This window comes from Sander lucioperca, chromosome 11 (genome assembly GCF_008315115.2).
Source record: "Sander lucioperca isolate FBNREF2018 chromosome 11, SLUC_FBN_1.2, whole genome shotgun sequence".
NCBI classification, from domain to species: domain Eukaryota; kingdom Metazoa; phylum Chordata; class Actinopteri; order Perciformes; family Percidae; genus Sander; species Sander lucioperca.
The window spans coordinates 30,456,483-30,477,685 of NC_050183.1; positions in this window are offsets into that span (position 1 = coordinate 30,456,483).

A 21,203-nucleotide genomic window follows, 5' to 3' on the forward strand; every position below is an offset into this window, starting at 1 on the left:
TTTGATAAGCAATATAATCCCTATCAGCTTCCTTTCAGAATTCTGTTGTGTATTAACAGTAATAAAACAATGTTATATTGTGTCTACTTCATATTTACAATAATCACATTCTTGGGGACATTAACATTTCTTGACTACAGAATCATTAGCCAATCACATTGGTACCGTTTCTTGTAACGAAAGATTGTTTTCTTGTTCCATTTTCTTTCCTTTGCTCTTGAGGTTTCTCTTTTGTGCTGTAATTTAGTTGTGATTTGTGCCCAAATAGGACCCGTGTGAACAAAGTTAGGACGCAACTTATAAAATTAAACAAGTTTTCACTGTTGTTTTATTATTTATTATTTAATTTTTTTAACAGCTGTATAAAAGGTATCAAAATGTCTTACTTAACAAGGTAGGAGGCTTTAAACCACAACAGCATGTACAGTCAACCCGTTCTCACTCCGAACTCGTAAAATACGGACGTTTGGACAGTGGCTGTCAGCGTCTGAAGCGACAAAAAAAGAGGCCTTCAGCGTATTTGTTTAACATACATACAGAGCAGCAGCTACACAGGGTTTAGCGAGTAGTATGTAAGTTCCAAAATTGGAACAGTGATTCGACCTGACATCTCTTTGGTATGAATGTGTTTAAGTGTGTGAATCATGGTGTGTCAACCTATTCAAGTATTTATTCACTGGCTCATCAGTCCGTCCTGTTGGATCACACTGATTGCGTGACTGTGTTTCACCTGAAACGTGTGGTCACCTTAAGCTTGACAAATTTTTGTTGGTGCTGCCAATCCACTTCATAGGTTAGCTAATCCCAGCTTTAGCCGCTTAGGACTGAGCCTCTGTATATGGGCACACGTTCTACCAGGTGAGCTACCCAGGTGCCCGATTTTATGTTTACATTTACATTTTAATTAACGGCTAACTTGATAAATGGAACACTGCTCAGAAAATGACAGCATCCGTGAGAACTCCTCACCACCTGCTCTTAACCTTAAATACAGTTACAAGAGCACGTCCTGGTTGTTTACATGGTGCTGCAGCATCACTGAAGTGCACACAATAAGCTGGTGACATTTCTAAAGCATAATGATCTCAGTGACAGACACACCATGACAGCATTACTGGCTAAGCCACAGGTACGTTTGCTATGTAGACAGCAGATGATTAGTAACGCTACAAGCTTTGTCCTGTCGGTTTGAGCTGCTGGAGTCTACGAGAGAAATCTGCGACAGAAATATGCTGCTGCTCGTGGGAATCTACTACTGATGGAATGTGACTATGCGGAGGAACTCAAGCATCCTAAACATGCAGCTCACCTGAACAGCACAGCCTGGACACAAAAAAGACTAGAATAGATGGGAACAAACTATGTTACAGGCTTCTATTATTGGAGGGAAACACAAGAAACATGTTTTGCTTCCTGCTGATTCTGGGGACCCAGCCCGAGGTCTGGCCGTCAGGGGTTCTGTTTACACTGCATACTACAGTGGCAACATGGAGAATATTGACTTTAATGGACTTATTAGCACATGTTAGAGGAATAATATTGTCTCAGCAGACTTCAAAGACTAGAAAGGGAGTCTGGTTTCAGCGTAGTTGTAGTTGACGTTGTGGTATCAAAGGAGGTAAGAGAGAGAGGATTGATGGAGTGTGTGACGGAAGGAATTATGGTAACTTTATCAATACAACAATACAACAGATACAGTTGCACATTGCGTGTGTGTGTGTGTGTGTGTGTGTGTGTGTGTGTGTGTGTGTGTGTGTGTCGGTTGGGGTCTTAACCTCAGAGCAGCAGTGACTTTATTAAACAAACCTGATGGTCGGAATTTGTTTTCTGTAGCCCCTTTCTTCCCACTCCACCTGCTGTCTGGGAATGTTGCCCCACCAGCTGTGGGAAAACACACACACACACACACACACACACACACACACACACACACACACAGTCATCGTGCATGTCAGACTTGCAATAATACATCAAAATGGTCTGTGCAGTTACAGTCACATGACAGATGGAGATTTTGAATACCAGGAGTTTCTTTTAAGATATTTAAATACATTATTTGCTAAAAGTTCTGTGTAACTAATGTGTGTAAATGTAATGTGATAACTTAAACATTTAATTACAGCACTCTTTTGTCATTACTCAACAACTAAACATCGCACACAACCAGTTAGATTGTAAGATAATCAATTACATGTAAAAATGAAAAATGAAAAATGTCCTGTATAAAATAAAAAATAAGTTAAAAAATCTATACAAAATATTGATAAATAACAACAAATGAATACATGATTTTATATGACACAAACACACACACACACACACACACACACACAAACACAATGTGCAAGCTAATCCCATTAGTCAATTACAGTATACACATGAATACAAACACATAATTGTTTAATAAAGTCACTGTTGCTCTGAGGTTAAGACCCCAACCAACACACACACACACACACACACACACACACACACACACACACACACACACACACACACACTTGTATTGCTACCTTGTGTATACAGTATACCTTATTTTATTATCTTTTTCCCCATGGAATTTTGACGTGTTTTTTTCCTTCTTTCTTTCAATGTTGATGTGTTTATGTTTCTCTTTTGTTTTGTGGTATTTTGCATCTGCACAGTGTCCGACAATGTCCAAAGGCTAAAGCAATTGGTCAGTCTCTCGCAGATAGACTTGGCCTCTGTCTAATGTTCCTCTCCTGTTCTGAGTGGGACTTAAGGGTGGTGGATTCCAAATGAATCACCCAAAAAACAAACAAAACTGATTACATAATATTTTGGGGGGGATTTAGTATCAAAGCAAATTTACAATATGTTACCATTTCACACCAGCAGTCACAGGTAAAAGGCAACATAGTGTTGTTTTCCCAGCACTGCTTGTATATTCAGTGGGCAGTTGCCTGAAGAACAGTGAAAACAAACACATTCCTGTGCAGTTGTAACAGGTGTGTACAGCTACTGGTCGCTTGGTAGGAAGGCCAGAGCCTCCACAGCAGTATTATAGAAGCTACAAACACTGGTAGCCTGTGTGTTTTCCACCAGGACACTGTGATTGAACGGGAGACATCGGCTCTTTGTTCCCAGTGTCTTAGTGTTATGTTTACCCCGAGAGCACTGAGAGGCAGGGCTGAAAGAAACACATTACATTTACCCTTGTTACCGTAAAAAAGTCAACAAAGTGTTTTGTGTACTTGTTCATTTTTTGAGTATTTTTAAAAATAAGTCATTGTACATTTGAAGTATTTTTTTTTTTATCAAGTATTGTACTTTGCTACATGTTTATTGGCCGAATTTAGGGGAACTTGTGGTCGCAACTGCGCCAGGCTTAGCTGTTTGTGCTCAGTACAACAGTGCAATATAATAAATAATCAAGGCCAGGGTGAAATTTGTGAAAAAAAGCAGAGGTGGGGGGGGATGTTTTTTAATCATGCACAACAAAACAAAACATGAATTAAATCCCCCTTGCAGTAAAATGGATATAGTGGCACTTGGCCAGCCATGCCAAAACACTTAAATATGCACTTAATATTCAATGGAAAATACAGCGATTTCAAGCTGGAGAGCGGAGTTCACTTTGCAGCGAAAACAAAATACTTTCACCCAAGAAATGCTCGTTCGTTCCTCTGGAATGTCTCAATCCAAACCACAATCTTTTTTCATAAACTCAACTAGTCGTTTAGTTGCCTAAACTTAACATCGCCGCATGACGCTCAGTTTTTCTGGCTAAACTCCACTAGCACGACCCCTGAAAGGACAGACCACGGCTTACAGTCACCTATTGGTGGCTCAACAACTGCCGCTGGTAGCCGGCGTCCCGGAGCTCTGTAGCAGCTAAATACAACCACCAACTGCCGCTCGGATTTTATAGTTCTAGCGCACTATAGACTGTTCACAATACACCGCTTTACAGAGTTTAAAATACTTCTATTTTAGGTGTATAATATATGGTCTATTGGTGAAGTAGCATTGATCACTTTGGGGGGGGGAGGATACATTTTGTCCCCACCAGGGATAAAAATAATTCAGCAGAGGCAGGGATATGTAGACCAGAAAGGGGGACATCCCATGCACACCCCCGGCATTACGTACCCTGATTACGGCATTATGGGTTATGGCACAGCTACATTGTTGGTCATGTTGGTTATAGTGGGACAGAGAGGCTGAATGGACGTGTTATTTTATACGTTGAGAATTATCAAACAAAGATGTTGAATAGAGAGCAGATTGTGGAGGACTTTGGTTCTTAAGTTTTAGGGTGCTTTCACAACTGAGCAGTTTGGTCCGTTTTAACCGAACCCTCCTGTAGCGTTTCTGGCATAGTCTGGGTTGTTTGGGGGGGGGGCATGAAAACTCATTCAAACTCTGGAGTCCGACCCCAGAAAGAGAACCAAAAAAACCCAGTCAACCTTTATTTACGGAAAAGCAATTTACGGACTTATATGTGATTTGAGGGACAATAACTTCAGCTAACCCTAACCCTAACCCTAACCCTAACTGTCAGCTGCTCATATTGTTTTATCTTTTTCTAAAATATTAGAAACACTAAAGCAGAACCAGAAAACCCAAGACATTATAAATGTGGTGTTGCTTCATTATTTCTGTTTAAGTGTCTGCATGTTTTACTCAGATATTCTGTCCAATAGCGACCATTTTGACTGCGTAACGTGTGTTTACAATGTTTGGTGCGTGTGAACGCAAACCCAACCAAATGAAAAAGTGCAACAATGTTGCAATTTCACCCTATCGCACCAAGTCTACCATACTCTACGTGTGAAAGCGCCCTATGAGACAACAACACACTTTACTGTGATGGTTGTAACACTCTCCAGAGAACGTCAACGTTGCTAGGCAAAAGTGTTGTGTGCATGTGTGCACTACAAGTTGTGCAGAACAAGGTTACAACCTTGTAACCTTTGCAGCTCACTTTTTGCTGTAATATGTGCTGTAATGCAGACCGTTCCCTTTAAAACATGTAGCACAGTAACATTTTTGTTACCACTGACCTTCTTTGTACTTTTATCTAAGTACATTTGTACACAAGTAATCAGTTTAGTTTATTTTGAACATGTTTAAAAATAAAATTAAAAAATAACAGATATAGAAGAACATGTACATTTCAGCACATCTTCATCATCCAAAATGATTGTAAATGATTCAAATAAGAAATTCCCATGTTCAGAAAGGAGTAGGAAGAAGTTAAAAAAGGACAACCCCTTTTTCTATTTTTATACTTTAGTTAAATACAAAACAATTTGATTCTCCACTTTTTTATATATGTATAAATACACATACTTACAGTATATATACCTACCTACAATTGTAATTGTAATTGAGTGAACTATATTAGTACTTTTTCCATCCCTGCTGATAGGACAGAGAACATTTATGTTTATGTTCACACAAATCCTCACAAGTTTCTTCTCAAATAAGTCAGTTCAGATCCTAAACCTCCATAAAATCTCCGTTTGAGTCATGTGGTTTAGAGCAGTGTTAGAAAAAACCACCTTTTTTCCGTTTAATTGATTATCAGAGTCTAAAATATGTTTTATTTTGAAAAATGACCAGATTCTCTCCCGTCTCTTCCTCTTGACACGTGTCTTGTGATATTTACCCGTGGAGGAGGAGACAGAAGAGGAGCCTACAACTTCAAAGAATTCTTTTTTTAACAGACAATACCAGGAGCCCTACTTAAAATATGAATTTATCGCAACAGGTGATTCTCATGTGCCAAGCCCGCTCTGCATAATATGTGGTGACAAGCTAGCAAATGAGGCAATGAAGCCTTCAAAACTTACTCGACACATGGAGACCAAGCACCCGGATTTTCTGCCGTGACAGCAATCAAAACCAAATCACAATAAACTGGACATAAGGAACGCACTTTGGGTATCACTGTCTCCCGTTACCCCCAAATGAGACCGTTTGGTTGCACAGAAACAAGCACAGGGCTCCCACTGATACATCGTTAAGGTAAATTGTGTTTTTCATGCATTTTACATTTGTTTTCGTATTATATGTATATATTTTTAGATATTTGTTTTCATGCTGGTCGTATCATTTTATTTTGTCGTGTTTATCCGCCACACCTTGAAGACCGGTCCGTGAAAATATGTCTTACATGAAACCGGTCCGTGGCTCAAAAAAAGGTTGGGGACCGCTGGTTTAGAACTTTGATACAGAAAGCTATGTATATACTTAGATTCTGTATTACAAGTATTAAAGACACAACTGAATGTCTCCATGTTCCAGCCTTTACTTAAGTCCAGTTTGTTATCACTATTTCATCAGTTTTACTCGATCCTTTAATGTCACAATCGAGTGTCATTGCATCAGATGCTGTTCCACCTCTTTCTTGGGTTGCTTTGTTTAGAAATTAGATGTCCTGCTTGACGCCCTGCTACGCCCTGCACTGCTACTACTATTTTTTTCTAGTCATAGTTCTATTATGTTTATTGGTACTATAATTGCCACTGTTCATCATACCAACTGCTATAATTATTACGAAACATATTTCTCTATATCTGTATATCTGTATCAGTGTGTCTGTGTCCCAACCGACAGCGGCAGATGGTCGCCCACCAAGAGCCATTTTCTGTCCGAGGTTTCTGCCTGTTAAAAGGAAGTTTTTCTTCGCCACTGTTGCATTAAATCCTTCATCTTGGGGGCAATTGTTGGATCTTTGTAAATGATGCTCTTTTGTAAAGAGTGTGGTCTAGACCTACTCTATCTGTAAAGTGTCCTGAGATAACGCTATAAATACAATTGAATTGAAACAAAAAGGCGTGTAGTTTTTGGTCACATGTATCATGCTGTGGAAACACTGTGAAGAGGGGTTCAAACTATGATGTGCGTCATATTCTCATCACCTCTGCCACTCTTTAAAGGAGGCAGAATGACTTTCATTGATCATACCCTTCCCTACATCCAAAGTTATGGTATTATAAAACCAAAGGATTAGGTCTAACCCAGATATGTGTGTGTGTGTGTGTGTGTGTGTGTGTGTGTGTGTGTGTGTGTGTGTGTGTGTGTGTGTGTGTGTGTTCCAGTGTCAGTGTTGAGGAATGTATGCAGTTGCCACAGGTCTAAACACTGCCCACTCTCTGTGGTGTGGAAGGGTTTACATTCCCATTACAGGATATGTGTGTGTCTGGCTTCGAGTTCCCTCTGTGTGCATGTCTGCGGATGGCATTATTGCCAACTACCAACCCACTCTTTCTGTCTGGTGTGAGGCATGACTCATAACACACACAAACACATGCTCTCACACACAAATACCACTTTTGGAACAGTGCAATCAATGTCCATCAAACTTGCTGTTTAATGTGTGTTACTGTAGTAAAATATAGTTACTAATAACATTACATATTGTGACGCCGAACAGCAGCAATGGACTGCAACAATGACAATGTGTTATTTAAATAGACTTAATAACATTAACACTCATTTTATGATTATTTATGCAGGGATGCATAAATGCAAGCATTATCCTTTATGCTTATATAGTTAAAGGTACTACATGGATAATTATACCATCATTGAATCATCGCTGATTTGATTCTGAATTATGGTAAAGAAATGACATCATACCAGACTTGAACTACAGTCTCCATAAGCCTTAACATTGAAACTGACATTATGATTATGACAAAACAGACAGCACTGTCATGACAGAGATCTGAGGCAAACTGGATTTCTTTTCTTTAAGCGCAGTCCAGACCAAAGATTCGCAACGATAACCAGCGGTGAATGACACAACACCAATAGAGGACACGACCAAACCTGTAAGTCATATCAACACCACAGTGACCACATTTCATCAGCTTCAGTGCTAGTGTTTCAGCTTGTCATTTGTGAGTCAAAAGTGAGTTTTTTTTTTTAAGTCCTCTGCTGTTTTTCTAAGTGAGTGCTAAGTCTGCTCTCTGATCCAGTCTTAACCATGGTTTCCAGGTTCTGTTTAGCCCTCCATGAATTTCTATACAAATAATGGTTTTAGTGAGAGCTGCTTTTTTCCCCTCACCCTGGTTCCTTGTTTGGTTTAATAGCAGTGCCGTTTTTATACACTGCTGACCAAGAGAGTGACAGAGGGAGGAAGCATGTGAAGGGGAGAGGAGGGACAAAGGACAGACATGGAGAAAAGAGTAAAAAAGATGGAGTGAGAGAATACAAGAATTAGCAGCCTTGATGTTGTATGACATGTGCAAGTTTGAATGTATTGCCTGTGTAAATATCTGTATAAGCAACAGCATGGTTTCCCTTGCCATTTTACAGCTTAGGCCTGCACGCTGCTTTAAGGACAATTCCGGTGCAAAACGAACCTAGGGGTTAATAACGGATGTGTACCCACTCTGTCGTTCTCTGGGACATGTTTTCATGCTAATTGATTGTGTTTGTAGCTTGGACAAAGCTAGCGCGGACCGCTGGTTAGCTTACAACGCTAGTATTCGGGGCACAGGGAAAGTAAAAACAAATTGCTATTTATACCACTAAAAAGGCTCAAAATATCACTAAACTTCAACGGTAGCATAGTGAGGGTCCCTACATGTTAACCGAAGCATTGAGAACTTTGTAAGTGTACCGACAGTTTATTGAACGAAGAGCTGTGGGAGCTCCGTGAAAGGGCTACGAGAGAGAGAGCTATGTCGCAACAGAGCCTCATACTTTGGGAAACTAGTGATGTACCTGCGTACATTGTAAAGCTATGGACACCGAACAGGAGTATCTGTGTTGCACGGAGTGGGACCTGTTGCGTCGCAACACCCAAGAGACGCAGTGTTTTGTACAGTCTGAAGATTCCCCCTCTCTGATAAACAGGGCTGTAATTGAAACTTTTTTCCATGTCCCGAAAATAAATTGGAGACGGTGACCCAGACCGGAGGGACAATATGGAAACTAGTAAACTAGTACTAGTAAACTAGACAAGTTGTGTTTTACATCGGTGCGATTATTTCAGATATATTGTGCAAATTGCTTTTAATTTTAGTTGGCATCGGCAGCTGTAAGTCATGACTGGTTTCCTGAAGTACGAGGCTCTGTTGCGGCATATCGTAGCCCTTTCACGGAGCTCCCGCAGCTCTTCGTTCAATAAACTGTCGGTACACTTACAAAGTTCTCAATGCTTCGGTAAACATGTAGGGACCCTCACTATGCTACCATTGAAGTTTGGTGATATTTTGTGCCTTTTTAATGGTATAAATAGCGATTTGTTTTTACTTACTCCGCGCTAGCTTCGTTCAAGCTACAAACATCAATTAGCATGAAAACATGTCCCAGAGAACGACAGAGTGGGTACACATCCGTTATTAACCCCTAGGTTCGTTTTGCGCCGGAATTGTCCTTTAAGTGTTTAATGTGGGGAGAATCTAGACGATTCGAGGCACAGGACAGGTGTACACTTCTTGTCTTTTCCCAACAGCGCAGTCACTACCGAAACCCGGTGCTAATATGGCACCGGTGCCTTAACGACAGGCATCTAACGGACCAAATAGCAACGCTCCAAAACGGACTTTAGAGGCAACAGAAACATCGCTGCATGTCACCCTAGTTAACATTACACTTGGCAGCAGGTAACATTATCCTACCTTTAGCTAGTAGCTGGATTTAACAAGGTTAAAATGCTGACAGCTAACGTTAAACGGGGTAAAGTGTGACTGTATTTCACTATAGAGGATTCCAATTGCAGGACTTACAACAGTCTGCAGCTGCTTTTGTCGGAAAAACAACACAAATGGTGCGTTCACTTGAAACTGGTAGCCTCATGGTGCATTCATAGTTATTGTAAAATACAATTTTCCCATCTAATGCTTGTTTTTGTCGTTTAACAGCAATTCACTAGTAAAATAAGTTATTGTTATAAGTTGTTATTACATTTTTACATTGTTTTGTGTTCTTTTTTTAAGTATGGGTTTAGGCACCGTTTAGGCACCGGCACCGTTTTAAAAGTATCACTTTAGCACCGGTATGGGAAAAAACCCAAACGATACCCAACCCTACTCTTCATTCACCTGTGCACAAGCGTACATGTCAGTAGGTGTGTAGTCTCGCTTTGCCAGACCCTCCTCCAAAGCGTGCTGGAGGAGAGTCTGGCTACTCCACATAGCATTCAGGGATGGGAGGAAAACGTGCTCTGGTTTAATGGCATTTCTTTAAACCAATCACAATCGTCTTGGGCGGTGCTAATCACCGGAGAAGAGCCGCGGTGCCTCTGCAAAATAGGCTTGGAAGGAACTTGTTTTGGTGGAACATGTGAAAGTTTAAAAGTTGTTTTAGTCATGCAACAGAAAACTCAGATTGGACAGATAGTCTAGCAAACTGTCTGGATTTACTTTGTATAGATCTGAGAAAAGGTTAACCATAGTCCTCATAAATCAAGTTCAAAATGCCAACACAAAGGAAGCCCAACGCATGGATATCCGGCCTAAATGAGTGAAATCCGGCGGATTTTCCAGTGGCAACGGAGCAATCCTGGAGTGGAACGTCAAGGATATAGACTAGTAGGTGTGAGGCAGGCAGAAGGACGCTGCTCGCTGCAGGAGTGCAGGGTTTCTGCCAGAGTATTGCAGGTTCGGCGGCACGCCGGTCAAATTATGACCAGCTTTTCTCATTTTAGTGATAAGCCACTCCTCCAAGTTTTGCTTTAGATTTTCTCTCCCTCGCTGAAACTGACAACCACTAAGTTTATTGCAAATAATTGCACAATGACATCACCAATTTGCAAATGAGCGTTGGGCATCATTTGCACCTTAGCTCTCTAAAAACCCAGAGTAAACCATAAACATGTTGTTTTTACTGCAGTTTGATCTAAATTCTACTCTCAAACAAGAAAATGCATGTCATAATCAGGCCTTGCAGAGGAAGACTAAGGGCCGGGGTATAAGACTAAGGGTCAGGGTATACTTGATCAGAACTAGTTCTTACAATATGCTGTCCGATCAAAACAGGTATCAAAAGTATTTGTAGTTGTTGCAAACAGCTACACTCAAAGGCAGCGTGAAAGGCTGGTCGTCATAGAGAGGGAGGAGACATGACGTTATTTAACTTCTGGGATGAAGGTGCTCATTCACACAGTCTCCTGGAAAACCTCAGTCAAGAATGAAACAAGTCTAGGACAAAATCTAGTATATTGCTGGAGCATGTATGGACAATGTGCTGAATTGTGGCTAAATTGTTGAATTCAGAAGTCTTTAGTCTTCAAACAGTAGTATCCAAGACCTGCAGAATATTCTATTAGCGTACGATAGATTTGGAATGAGCGGCTGTCAATAAGAGGAACTGCTGTAAAAGCCTGTAATGTCATGAATCCCGCTGTCTGAGTCTGTTTTCTGCCTGAGTTGCCTGTATTCTGTCCTGGAGTCTGTTTTCCTGAGTTTCCTGAACGCACCCTGTTTGGTTGCCTGCCGGATCGTTAGCCATGAACAGTATGTTGTGCCTGCGTATTAGCCTCAGTTTACTAAGAGCTAGTTTTGCTGTTCTGTTATTTTTGCTTGCTGTGAACTTACCTTCGTTTCCTCTGTCTGCAGTTACTCTCCCGGGATATTCACTCCACCTCTGCCTGGTCGTCTGTTGCTTCAGAAACAACATTGGATCTGCTCATTTCCTCCCACCTACTCACCTCCACTGCCTGCTCCATCACCTGGATTCTCCTGCTTCCACATTTAAGTCTCTAAATAAATACTCACCTTTATTCAACTCACCTTGTCCTGGTCTGCTTCTGGGTTCCGCTCTAGTGAAACGTGACATGTAAATGGTCGGACAACGTCAAAAAAGTGGGGGGAAGGGGGTTACCAAAGCTTTCGGACAATCTGACAAACAGTTCTGAAGGAGTATACTAGCCCCTTAAGTCAAATCCTTTTGAAATAAATAAAGTTATATCTTATCTCTTGTCTTTCACAACAATGTCGTTTAAATAATTTACTATAATAGTAATGAATGGCCTATTTGACATCAACTGCAAAAATGCATTGTGCATTTGCAATCAAATATAGAATTCAATGTATATATTTGTATATCAACATACATTTGTCAACTGATTTTATTGGCAGTTTGAAGACATTCAACCTGAGTGCAGCTACAACATCAAGATACATTTTAATGGCCATAGTCTATATCCACGACGTTCCACTTCCGAGATTGCTCTGTTGCCGACGGAAATTGCACCGGATGTCACTCATTTAGGCCAGATATCCATTGCCTTGCTTACTTTGTGTTAGCATTTTAAACTCTGGTGGATTTATGAGGACTATGGTTAACTGCTCCTCAGATCTCTGCAGGGTAAATCCAGACAGTTAGCTAGACTATCTGTCCTTATCTGAGTTTTCTGTTGCACGATTAAAACAACTTTTGAACGTACACATGTTCCACCAAAACAAGTTCCTTCCAGAGGCTATTTTGCTCTGTCCAGGGCTTAGCGCCGCCCAAGACGACTGTGGTTTAAAGAAATGCCAAAAAACCAGAGCATGTTTTTCTCCCATCCCGGTATGCTGTGTGGACACAGTGCTGTTGAGGAAGGTCTGGCAATGCGAGACTATAATGGCCATAACTCAGTGATCATAAGTACTTTTGCACAATGGCTATCACCAGCCAATCACTATTATCCTACATATGTATGTATGTATGTATTTTGAAGCAGATCTGGATTCAGATGCAAAATTAAAAAAATTATTTCGCAGCACCTGGTTTCCAAGGTTGTAGGGTGACAAACCTCAGAGGCACACACTATGTACTGTTCATTGTTGGGCATTGTTCAGTACTTAGAACTAAACAATGCCCAACAAAGGAAACTTGTCATTGCTTTATAAATGGGAGAACTGCCATGTCCTGGAATGTGTCAACTGTAGGCTGAGCTGTGGATCTTTCCACATCTCTGTTGTCTGTAGTTAATAATCTGCTGCACAGGATGAAAGACACTGACAGATCAAATACTGTGTTGTAATCTCACACATTTTACTATACCTTTGTGCTGAGTATAGCTCTATACATGATGATAAATTAACCTTTACCTTAACAGGATCCAAAAGCTACTGTAAAGTTTAAATTCAAGTCCTTATCCGTAAACTGGCCTTATTAAGAGTTGACAACAAGACATCATCACTCCAAACGTCTAAAACTCAAACCGGTTCTTAAGACAACAGAAGAGAACACTCAGTGTTTTGTTCGCAGTGTTTACCTTTGATGACTCACTTGAGTTGAACTTGAAGAGTCTTCCTTCTGTCAGTCAGCTGATGTGGAATGTAACTATTTAAAGATTCCCTCACCTGACATATAAACTCATTCATATTGAGTATGTTTACATGCAAACCAATATTACACTATTCTCCTCCGAATATGACAATATTCCGAATATGATACAGGTCATGTAAACAGCATATTCTGTTTGGATATTCCAAATAAGGCATTTTTCCGAAAATATTGCATTTTCCGATTAAGACATGGGATATTCCGGTATTATTCGGGTTTTAGAAACATTCTTTGGACATGTATACAGGGCATTCAGAATCTGCATCTCAATCTGAGTTTTACTGCAGTTTGCAAGGCTGTAGACCCGATAATAAGGAGAAACACAGCTACTTTTAAACATTATCAAAGACTTGGAAATTAACAGGTTTTGGGATATGCGCACACACCGCAACAACAACCTTTTCAAAAAGCTGATTGAAGGAATGAAAGAGGGACGCTGTGTTCACACAGTTGAACAAGTCCGCCGCTGCTGGTAAAATTTGAAAGAATCGTATTTTGCATGGCTACATGTAAACGAGAATATACAGTAAGGGACTGTTCTTTATTTATTTCAGGGGCCACCGGAGGATTTTGGGATCTTTAGTCAAAATAGACCTGGCTCTCCCTTCACCAGCAATACATTTTGGATGACCCTCCAAAATGATTAAAAAAAAAGGGATGACCCTCCCCAACAATTCATTGAATCCTTCTGTACTGGTTTGCGCTTGGCAAAGATGTACCTAGACTAAAAGAAATTGCATGACCCTCCCATCAACAAAGAATAAAAAGACATGACCCTCCCTGATTTTCCTCCGGTGGTCCATTCCATAAATACCGAACGGTCCCTAAGTGCAATATTCACTCTCATTAGCCATATAAACAGCTTAGTCAGAATATCTTCTTTTTTGGAATACAAAATTGTTTACAATAACTTCCGGGTAGAAAACTCCTGCGTCCCGTATATACAATATAACAGCGCAACGGGGGCAAGTTAAAACTAGATATACTCTCATTTCATTCATCTAAAATGTATATTTGATGCTCTCATATGTCAACACTTTGATGAATGCTGTGTGAAAAAGAGTTCCTTTGCTTCTTTAAGTTTGTTAAGAGAGACATAAAGGGCTGCAGGGAGGTAAAGCAGAATGAATGGTGTGTATTTACTGTATGCTCTCACCATCCAGTCAGTAGCTGTAAGACATGCACCTGTTAACACATGTTGACATGATTCCCTGCACAGTGGGAAAGAGCAAGGAGGAATATGAATAACACATGGGGGGAGAAAAGTCAAGTTGGAGGGCACAGAGGGAGAGTGAGCAAGAATAAAACAACACAATGTACCTGTAAACTGTGAGCAGTGGTGGAAGAAGTATTCAGATCTTTTACTTGAGTAAAAGTAGTAATACCACACTGTAAAAATACTCTACACAATTAAAACTATACAAGTACAAGTCTTGCATTGAAAATGTTACGTGTAAGGTAAAAGTATGCAAGTGTCATCAGGAAAATGTACTTAAAGTATTAAAAGTAAAGGTACTCAATGCAGAAAAATCCTCACATTGTAGAAACTGGAAACGATTGAAACAGTTGTGTGTTTAATGGTCTAATCATTTCAGCTGGACTTGTAGGCCGTTATATTGTTGGCTAGTTTCATTTATAATAAAACATCAGATTTTATAAACTACATGTGTTTTTTGTGCAAAAGAAAGTGGCATGAAAAGAAAAGACTCAAATAAAGTACAAGTACCTCAACAGTTGCACTTAAGTACAGTACTTGAGTAAATGTACTTGGTTACATTCCACCACTGATTGTAAGTAACTGAAATTGAAACGACACAGACAACAACACAACGCTGTTAGTGATCAGAGGCCTGTACTACGGAGCAAGATTTGGCGTTAACAAGGTAACTTCAGGTTCAACCCAGGGTTTTGTGTATCACGATGGTGGGTCACTTGTTACCGGGTTAAATAGCCGTGGTAACTTATGCTGAATACATAACCCTTGTCCTAGGTGTGGATAGTGACGGGTTCGCTCATAAAGTTAAAACATTTAAACACCAACAACTCCGTTAACATTCCCTGATGTATTTTTTTTATGAAAGTTATAGATTTTCAGCTGAGGGAATACGTATAGGCTATTTGTCGGCTTCTTGAGCCGTGTGTTGCCCACATCGGTTTGAATTATGTTTTTATTTGCTCTCACGATCGCTTACCACTGCCAGGTGTACAACTGAAATAATAGGCTAAAGCAACGACAGTTTATGGAAAGCACAAGTGTAATTATGGTTAGACATTGTGCCTGACTGATGGGGAAGTGTTTACAGCGTCGGCTATTTTTTTGCCAGCTTTCCTTCCTGTTTTAGGAAGCAGCAACTGTATTGCGTTTTGCCTGCAAAACCGTGTCGGTGTTCTTCATATTTATGTAGAATTATAGTTTGTTCTTCTTATGTAAAATATGCGGCTCTGGTAGATGTTTGCAATCGGTCATGCTGTGCAAACACCGCCTCTTATGTGAACGCGTGCGCCGCTGGATTGGGAAACCCTGGGTTAATTGAATTAGTTGTTAATCTCCGTCGTGACACAGCTTATGCGGGACCGCGGTTGTTAGGTTTGGTGAAGCCGGGTGACTGAAATAAATCCAGGGCATGTTGATCTTGCTTTGTAGTACAGGACTCTGGTGGTGCCTGATGGCATACTTCGCACATGTGAGTGAGAGAAGAACACAATTTTCCAACACAGCACATTTCAAACTAGCTGCAGCAGGGTGAGAATGCAGCTGTGTGTTTTATTGTTGACCAGTGTTAGCCTATGTTCTCTTTTACAGTTGCTAATATTAGTTTGGTATATGAACCCACATAGACTTAGATTTATGTACGTGTGTATTGTATTTTGGCTTGTTTTACACAAGGACTATTCTGTGGGGGCTGTGCAAGCAAAACATGAGAACCACAAGGGGCGAGTTAAAAGGGAATTTGGTTTGGCTGCTTGTTAGACGGCATCTGGTGGATAGATGGAAGGCTCTGTTACTTTGTCCTCAGCCCTAAGTCTGAGAAATCACTGTGGGATTAGCAGAGTTTGTGCAGCAATTCTGTATGTGATTCCGTGTAGGAGGCTGCTGAATGTCAAACTGTCAAAACTGAGTTCTTTACATCTCTCAAGTGACATAACACTGAATGATTACATGGATTGTTAAAATCCGCAGACATTGTTTCTATGACATCACTAATAGGCTTCTTAAGAAACATTTTAAAGCTTGAACTTTGGGTTTACAGCTTACCACAGTGTTGCCAACTTGTCGACTTTCTCGCTAGATTTAGCGACTTTTCTGGCCCTCTTAGTGACTTTATTTATTTATACTTTATTTCTAAAAAGCAGCTAGAAACAACTTTAGAGACTTCAGACCATCAGTGGTCAAGTTATATTAGTTATTATTATAGTAAATACAGTCTACGGCTCTTCTGCCAACAGGACAGCAAAAATTTGAGAAAAGGACACAAAATGTAGTGTTCCTTTTTATCTTCAATCATCATTCAATGAGCCCAGTTTGGGAACCACTTAACAGCATTTGTCTCCCCAAAAGGTAGGACTATCACGGTTTTGGTTTGAGTAGTAGCAGGTTTGGAACCAAAATGCAGACCGGTAAGACGCGGAGGCAGCAAGATCATCTTGGAGATTTATTAAGATAAAACTGCTTACAACTGAAAGTGTTCAGAGGCAATCAATAGCAGTCTGTCACACTGGGAAAACTAAACAAAATTAGTAGGAAGAAACTACACTGGGAGAGACAACTCACAACAGACTAAAAACACATGGCAACGAGAGACAGGTTACACCAGAGTTTAGAACACCAACACAAAGAAAGCGAAAGGAAACAGACATCGGCGAAAAGACATGCATCCGACCGAATTTCCTGCGGCACCAGAGCAATCCCAAAGTGCAACGTCAAGGATATAGACTACTAGAAACATACCTTAATCAGCAAGGATGTTCACAAAGGGTAGGATTTTGACCATAAATGGGCCTGAGATGGCGCACCCTAAAACCCTAACCCATTTTTGCAGGATGTATTATGCAGCGGTCTCGCAGCTTCCTGACTGCTGTGACAGATTTTCCTGAGCAAGTTGCTGCACCCTTGACTCTTTATGCTGAACTATATCTAGTTGGTACCGCTCCACCTACCACAGCAGCTTGGGTTTCTTCCCCGCCAGAGTGGTGACGTTCCACGTCCCTAGAGCCGGCTCACAATGCCGGCTCACAATGCACCCAAAGCCAATGCCTATGCCTGCGAGTGGCCGACTACCAGCAAATTCCCCTCCTAGGACTGGCTCCAGAAGAGGGCCCTGGTTTCCCTTTTCGGTGCCTCTGCTAAATAGTCTCGGGAAGGAACTTGTTTTGGTGGAACATGTGTGCGTTCAAAAGTAGTTTTAGTCGTGCAACAGAAAACTCAGATTGGACAGACAGTCTAGTTAGCTGTCTGGATTTACTCTGCAGGGATCTGAGAAGCAGCTAACAGTTGGCAAGTCCTCATTAATCTACCGTAGTTTAGAATGCCAACACAAAGAAAGTGGAAAGTGATGGACATCTGGCTAAAATGAGGGACATCTGGCAGAATTTCCGGAGGCACCTGAACTATCCCGGAAGTGAAGGGTCATCAATATGGACTATAGGGTTTGTGAATCAAACTTAGTCTGGCCCCTCCCCTGGGACCACTTTGCCTTGGGAGACCCTAGCAGGAGCTATTGCCCCCAAAAACACAGTGCCACATAAACAGCTTTGCCACCTTAAGGTGGTGATTTTTGGAGGGGTTAACCCATTCTGTGGGTTTTAAATCTGATGCAGTGCTGACTTGATGCTAAATAAAAATTAAAAAAGGAATAATATTGTAAAACTGACCATATGAACACTGTTACTACCAGTGCTTATTTGTGTGTTTTTCAGGCAGTGACTCACACTCAGCTTTTATCGTGGTCAGGTTTGTGCTATAACCAGTCTAAAGCTGTTATTATCTAGCAGAGTTGACTGTGCTTGCATGGATACAGTGCCCTTAATGTCATCCTCTCTGATTTTTGACATTAAACATCATCCAGTGGAGCTTTTGTGGTAGATTTTATTTGCTATTTCAAGTTTCAGAAGCACACAGCATAATGACGGGCCTTGAGGAAATGGCTAAAAGAAAGAAAGCGTGTGCCACATGTGGGGTCCCCCTTCCTCTTTCTAGGACTGTGTGTCTATTTTTGTCCTTTGTGGATGTCATTATGTGGTGTGTGCTCTATTTTTACTTTCTCTTTTCCACCAAAAACCCTTTATGTACCCCCCTCTCTCTAGGCAGACATCTAGAGGCTCTTCTCCAGCACCAGGCCTACCCTCTTATTTAAAAGATGGGGAGTCATCTGTAAATTGCATGCTAGCTTGTGCCTATTCATAACAATGTAATGTAAATAGGTTGGACTCCCGAATGGTTACAGCTCATGCCACATAACCGCAATGTCCTTGGCTCGATTCCAGCCGACCCTTGTTGCATGCCATACTCCTTGCTCTCTCCCCCCATTTCCAGTCTGCATCTACACTGGCATCTGTCTAATAAAGGCCAAAATGCCCAAAATATTAAAAAAAAAACTATAGATTACACTCTCTCCCTTCCAATACCCAAAGTACAAGTACCTCAAAATTGTAAATTCCCACCACTGCTCCAATAGGAAAGCAAAACCATCAAATGAAAACTAAGCTTCTTGTAAAAAACCTAAAAACAAACCGGCATTAACATGATTAAAAATAGCTAATCTAATTGGACTCTTCCAGAGTTTTTAAGAAGCTGTGGATACGCTGCAGGTGTGAAGGTGACAGGAAAGGAGTGGTAATGGCGGTGTGTGTGTGTGTGTGTGTGTGTGTGTGTGTGTGTGTGTGTGTGTGTGTGTGTGTGTGTCTGTCTCTGTACTCATGTGTCAGCATAAACAGGCTGATTATAGTTGTTTGGGTAAATGGCAGGGTTTAAAACTGACATTTAAGCTTTCCCCCATCCTCACCACATTACGTCAGGCTGCTGTGTCTCCGACCCAGAGATGAACCTGTCACACATTAACCTACTGTACATTACAGCTGCATATTTGCACAGACTACTATTACGGAACACTGCATGGGCTCAAGTATGTCTCAAAATAAATAAAGCCATCATTTAGTGCATTAGTGCATTAGATTAGTGCACTCCAGTAGTGCACACACAGACTACAGGATATTGTTAAGGTTATCGTGCGACAGGGTGCACCACCTCATGTGATCTCTGCAATGTGATGACAGGGAAGCAGATGTTAACAAAATGGAGACTGTGTAAAAAAAAAAAAAAACAGCGTGTAGCAGTGCAAATGTATTAGTGTCTTACAAAGAACTGGGTGAGAGTCTGATGCTGAGGTCAGGGTACCTATTCAGGGTGGTACTTAGGCAAAATCCACACGTACATAGGTATTTTTTGTAAACGTAGCCTTTTTTTATGCGTTTTGGGGTTTCATCCACACACAAACAGTGTTTAAGGTCACTGTAAACGTATCTTTTGGAAAACTCCGGTCAGGGTGAAATGTTTCGAAACCCTGTTTGTGGGAAAACTGACAGAGCTTCTGACTTGTAACATCTGAGTGTGCGCCGTTATCTTCTTTGTGAGGCGTCACAAATGAAGCGACATTTCTTGCAATGGCAGACGTGGCCAAAATAGTGCTGGTAACAGGCTTGCTCGCAGGACGTTTTACATAAATGTACTGTTACTATTCCTCTGTATTGTGGAATGGAGGTGTCAGATTGCGCTACGGAAGTAACTGCTACAAAATCCAACGCTGTCGTGACACAGCCATTGCCGCCAATGTTGCTATTCTTGGACGAGACTGTCAGACTTCTAGTTGGTGGCTAGTCTTCGGGTAACAGCTTTTTTTCAGGCTTCTGATTGGCCAACATCTTCTTCTTCTTTGCATGACTGGGGTTATGTTGACAACGCTTCAATTAGATTTTTGCGTTTTTGTGAACGGAGGCTTTCTAAACAGTGTGGGGGAGATTTCTTTTAAGAACCAATGATGGAAAAACCCAGTTTTAAAAAATACCCGTGTACGTGTGGACTAGGCCTAAGAGTGAACATTTTTACACTGTTTACACTTGCCCAGTGAACCTGAAGCATCCAGTGTCTCTGTGTTCATGGGAGTGTACACCCTTCGCAGGCCAAATGAGAGACCTGCAACAACAGAGATCTTTTAACTTCTGTCAAAATAGAATATCAGACAGACAGAGGGTAGAGAGTTATAATATGGGATGGCAACATAGAGCTCCATAGAAAACCACAAGTGAGAGAATGTCCAATGTAGGCAATAAGAAGAACACACTGTACATGAATACAATTCGTACTTAATGTCCAAGTACTGTACTGATTTGAGAGTTTTTTTTGTTGCAAATAAAAGTGTGTAATCAGCATTTACACCAGGGCAGGTCGTCTGAGGACAGGAGCACTGAAAACAAAGTCACTTCAGTGTTCTAATAATATGCTTGTTGAGGTGAGCTGCAATAGAATTGTGTTTCCGTCTTGTTGCTCGGGGTGTGTGAAGTGTGAGAAGCTGCAGCGTAATTACAGCATGTTCTGACAGCCACGGAACTCGCATATCAACTTCGTAGAACACGGTCAGAACAAAGCAGCATCACCGCAGAAATATGGAACTATAGTCAAGTGTGTTGTGGGAGTGTGTGAGCATGTCCGCCTGTCTCCCCAATGACTCACGTTGCTGCTATTCAATCATGGGGTGTGTGTGTGTGTGTGTGTGTGTGTGTGTGTGTGTGTGTGTGTGTGTGTGTGTGTGTGTGTGTGGGAAAATATAACTATTGACTTGCAACCAAGCGGCCTGAAAAGTCATACCAATACCTAAGTGCAGGTTTGTGCATGACAAACCAGATTAACCATTCAATCTTATTTCCAGCAGGGGGCGACTCCACTGGCTCCA